We start from the raw sequence: 5,433 nt of genomic DNA on the forward strand, positions 1-5,433 counted from the left end.
TTTGAATCCATGTATCTTTAGTTAAGAAAAAATTTGAACTTGAATACTGCTTCCTCCTTGCATTTAAAATATCTTCTTTTATTTCCAATTCTTTGGCAATTTAACATTGAATTAGTGGCCAATGTTGGTATCATTAAGTTATTACTGTTCAGGTCTTTATGAAACTTAGTTATAGATATTCATTCAATCTTGTTACATTCAGTTATTTTAAAACCACTACCACTTAACCTAGCTTTGTTCTCAGTAACACTGTCTCACATATGCTTAGTTTCTTTTAAACTTTTCTTTCTATATTAGGTACAAACACCTATTCATACACTTTTCCACAAATGTATGAATAGAATCCTATGCACATCACAGAGACTCTTGATTCAGTGCAGTCTTTTTTTTTTTTTTTTCCTACCTTTTCCTTTACTGGTCAATAATGCCCCAGGGATTTTCTTCCAATCAACTAGTATTCAGTGTAATATAGATTCATTATTTCAATAGCTGTTTAGTTAAGGGGCTGTGCTACTCACACTGCAGACTGTCTTTCCTAATCTTTCTCTTCAAGTTGCTATTATATCATTCCTACAAAAATATTTGCGATTGTTAAATTTAAACTGTGTTTCTAAGCAAGAGAAACTCTGTTTCCCTGGGAACACTGAACAATGCTTGTAGAAATATCTGTCTGTTACTCTTGGAACAGTGGGTGGAGGTCCGGGATGCTCTAGGCATCCTGCAAGGCACAGGACCACCACAGAGAACAACCTGTCTGAGAATGTCAACAGTATTGAGACTGAGAAGTATCCAGTTAAAGAACTTCTGTACTTTTAATATCTGTGCCGTTGTTTGGATGGTTTTCCCAACAGTGTAACATCTTAAATTTCTGTCTGCAAATACAGATAGCGCACCTTTGCTCCCTGTTTCAAAGTACCACTGTAAACTGTGTGAAAACTCTGTAAGTATTTCCCTAGATGGATGGTTGTGAAAGAGTGTTCTTTTCTTAACTGTTACTGAGCTTGATAAAAAATAATACCTTGAATTGTCATTTTGATGTGTCGATTTTATTATTATATGCCCATATGATATAAGCTTTTTATTCTACCACCATCAGCTTTTGAAATGATTTTTAAGAATTGTTGTTTCTCAGTTGACCTTTTAGGGACTGTTTTGCCATAAAAAAGCTTTTTTATTTTACTTAGTTAAATATGTCTATCTTACGCTGGATATCTTGCTTTAAGGCAGTTCAGCACACTTGTGGATTTTAGTGTGTAGTTTTCTAAGTATTCACCAAAAAGGACTGGTTTTTACATTGGATCGATAATCCCTCTGATTTATTTGATAATCTAATCTTCCCAAATTGAAGTACAATCTTATATGTATTTAATGAAATCTATAATTGAGAAGTAAATCCTGATTCATTCAATATATAATAACTGAGAATCTAATGTGTCATAATTTTCAGGAACGTTATATAATATATTCATGTTTACACATTTCCCAATTTAATTATTTTTCCATTGGATATCAGTAAATCATTACTTTTTGCTTGAGTTAGTGTGTGAAACTCCATTCAATTTTTTAAAAATACAATTGCTTTGGGAATAGTTTATTCAATTATTTTTCCTGCAATTCCCTTTATTTTGTAACTTCACATATATTTAAATACGTTTCTGTTTGCCTGCATACATGCTAAGTGGCTTCAGTTGTATCTGACTCTTTGCGACCGTATGGACTGTAGCCCACGAGGCTCCGCTGTTCATGGGATTCTCCAGGCAAGAATACTGGAGTGGCTTGCATTCCCTTCTCCAGGGGATCTTCCTGACCCAGGAATTGAACATGCCTCTCTTATGCCTCCTGCATTCTTTACCACTAGCGCCACCTGGAAAGCCCGTTTCTATACAAGTGCACATATATTCACATATCTTTCTGAAAGTACAGTAGTAATTCGCCTCTATTTAAAATAAATTTATATTAGAAAAAGAAAAGCTATAGGTCAACAATAATAGGAATGAAAAGAGAAAAACAACTACAGATATATACAGATTGTGATAATAAAAGGATATTATGGAAAAAAATTGTACCATAGCAGTTGAAGTCTCTAATGATTAGGATTTTGCATTGTCATGGTAAAGTAATAGTACAATGAACATCTATTATAATATAATATAATGTCTTCAGGCATGAATCCTATGAAAAAACATATTCAGGACAAAAGGATGGATTGACATGGTGTCTATAGAATTTACAAAATATAGTTTGAAAAGCCTTTTGCATGTCGAACAAAGACTAGAATAGCATTGGGGTAGGCTCATCAGATTTATTTTAAAAATATGACAGTGCATAAACTCCAAGAATAACAAACACACGATGTCCCATAAGAAAACTGGGAAAGAGCTTGTCTCATTCCCTATAGAACAGTAAAAAATTGGTCAAAGAAATGGAAAAGATTTTGGGAAAATGTCTTCTATTGCTTTATATAAAACACATTTAGCTTTTGTTGTTTTCCTTTGGATACTCATTTTTGTTGGTGGCTCAGATGGTAGAGCATCTGCCTGCGATGAGGGAGACCTGGGTTTGATCCCTGGTTCAAGAAAATCCCCTGGAGAAGGAAATGGCAACCCATTCCAGTACTCTTACCTGGAAAATTCCATGGATGGAGGAGCCTGGTGGGCTACAGTCCATGGGGTCGCAAAGAGTTGGACATGACTGAACGACTTCACTTCACTTCACTTCACTTTATTTACTTTGCCCATTTTTCTTTTGGGGTAGTCAAATATTTCAGGTTTCATTCATTATAAAAGTATAACTGTTCTGTCAAGGTAAACATGTATTTTTATTTTTGAAAATTATTTTTCCTGGGCGTCAAGTAGAGATAACTGGAATTGGAATGTTGCCAAACAAAGGAAGCTTTAATTCATCACGTAGTCTCAGGGACTATTAGAGCTTATTAAATCTTTTACCCCCTAATGTCCATTTCATTTCCCTCTCTTCTCTTTCCCTCCACCTCTCTTTCACACACACACACATACTTTTTATATTTCTTTAAATACAAAGCTGAGAGTGATCATAAAAATGAACCCCAAGTTTATTGATCCATCGGCAGTCTGTGAACTAGAATTTATGGGTACAATTTATACATTCTGTAGGAGAAAGATGATCTGACATGATCAGCTTGAGTTATAATGGTATATGGTGTGAGGAAGGTGGTTCTGGGTGTGAAATGTGTAGTAGGAACATAGCCCAGGAGGACATGGTGTGAGTGTGTGTGTGAGTGTGTGTGTGCTTGTGCCTTGAGAGCAGTTCTTAAAGCAGAGGTGCTTGGACTCATATATTAAGGTGCCCTATATCACGGAGCCCAGACCTCAGTCAGCAGAAGGTACTAAGGATGGGAGATGCTTTTATTCACCGGATGCTTTTGCAACTAAATTCATAAAGTGCAAAGAACAAACATTTTCCTTAGGTCTTTTGTAGTGGCCATTCCTTCGCCAGGCACATATTTCTCTAGATATCATACTAGATCATTCTCTCCCTTTCTTGAGCTCTCTGTTCAATTATCACCTTGTTTGTTGGCCTTACCTGAACACTCTGTACATGAAAATACCTCCTACTACTCTCTTTTATATCTAGTTTTGTTTTCTTCATACCAACTGTTATTACTTGTCATATTATATATTATATTTACACATCATCTTTCACCATCACTGGATTGTGAACATTATTGTTTTTCGGCACCATCTATTTGTTACCTGTATTTGTTTGGAGGGACTTGCCAGGTGGCTCAGTGTTAGAGAATCTATCTGGCAATGCAGGAGAGGAGGGTTCAATCCCTGGGATGAGAAGATCACCCAGAGAAGGAATTGGCAACATATTACAGTATTCTTGCCTGGGAAATCCCATGGACAGAGGTGCCTGGCAGGCTACATACAGTCCAGGGAGTCTCAAAAGTGCTAGATCCGGCTTAGCGACTAAACAATATGTGCTTTGAACATGGTTGACACTCAATATATATTCTTCAAATGTATGAAAGTATTTCTCATTACAACTGTAGAATGCACGATTTCTTTGGGAATATGCTGAGAATGGGTGAAAAATGCCCAGGTAGAGATGAAATAGAACATTTCTAAACACAAGATATTAAATATAATTTATTGAGAGAAAAATAGAAATTGCACTATGCGAGTTATGCCAATTTGTATGAAAATTATTCACGTTATTTTTATTTTTCCTGATAGTCACCTCCACCACATGGAACCAGGTAACAATACACAATTTTCTGAATTATTTCTTCTGGGATTCTCAGAGGATCCAAAATTGCAGCCCCTCATCTTTGGGCTTTTCCTCTCCATGTACCTGATCACTGTGTTTGGAAACCTGCTCATCATCCTGGTCACCATCTCTGACTCCCACCTTCACATTCCCATGTACTTCTTCCTCTCTAACCTGTCCTTTGTAGACATCTGCTTCACCTCAACCACCATCCCAAAGATGCTGCAGAATATCGAGAACCAGAGCAAAGCCATAACCTATGAAGGCTGCATCGTTCAGGTGTATTTTTACATATTGTTTGCAGGATTAGATGACTTCCTCTTGACAGTGATGGCCTACGATCGCCTTGTGGCCATCTGCCACCCCTTGCACTACACGGTCATCATGAACCCTTGGCTCTGTGGACTGCTGGTATTGGTGTCCTGGATGATGAGTGCTATGAATTCCTTGTTACAAAGTTTACTGGCTTTGCAGCTGACCTTCTGTACAGAGGTGGAAATTCCCCACTTTTTTTGTGAACTCAGTCAGATGGTCCAACTTGCCTGTTCTAACACCTTTCTTAATGATATGGTGATGTATGTGGCATCAGTGCTACTAGCTGGTGGGCCGTTTGCTGGTATCCTTTACTCTTACTCTAAGATAGTCTCTGCCATACGAAGAATCTCATCAACTCAGGGAAAGCTTAAAGCATTTTCCACTTGTGCATCTCATCTCTCGGTTGTCTTCTTATTTTATTGTACGAGCCTGGGAGTGTACCTTAGCTCTGCTGCTATCCACAGCTCACGCTCAAGTGCAACAGCCTCCGTAATGTACACTGTGGTCACACCCATGCTGAACCCCTTCATCTACAGTCTGAGGAACAAAGACATAAAGAGGGCTGTGAAGAGAGTCTACGGAATAATAGCTATAAAAAGGCCAGTTGTCCTGGGGCAGATGAAGTGCCCTTGACTGCATTGCTCAAGCCTGAGATTCAGAAATTGTGACACTTTCCTCAGTGTGGAATAATATTTCCTCCTTCTACTTATTTTTTTGGATATCCATTTTTATAAAACTTCAACTTTTCTATACAATCTCAGTTACTCACTTTATTAAACTTTCTTTTCATTCTATTATTTAGTTTTTTTTTTTAAGTTGTGCTTTTTTTATTTCAAAATTTTCAAAACTTTGAATATGAAATATTTG

At 37.1% G+C, this 5,433-nt stretch overlaps 1 pseudogene; it reads left to right on the forward strand.

Moving 5' to 3' along the window:
* The first annotated feature begins 4,200 nt into the window (after nt 1–4,200).
* On the forward strand, nt 4,201–5,188 carry LOC138085794 (olfactory receptor 7A17-like; annotated as a pseudogene).
* The last annotated feature ends 245 nt before the right edge of the window (nt 5,189–5,433 follow it).

Source organism: Capricornis sumatraensis, chromosome 9, assembly GCF_032405125.1.
Source record: "Capricornis sumatraensis isolate serow.1 chromosome 9, serow.2, whole genome shotgun sequence".
Lineage (NCBI taxonomy): Eukaryota > Metazoa > Chordata > Mammalia > Artiodactyla > Bovidae > Capricornis > Capricornis sumatraensis.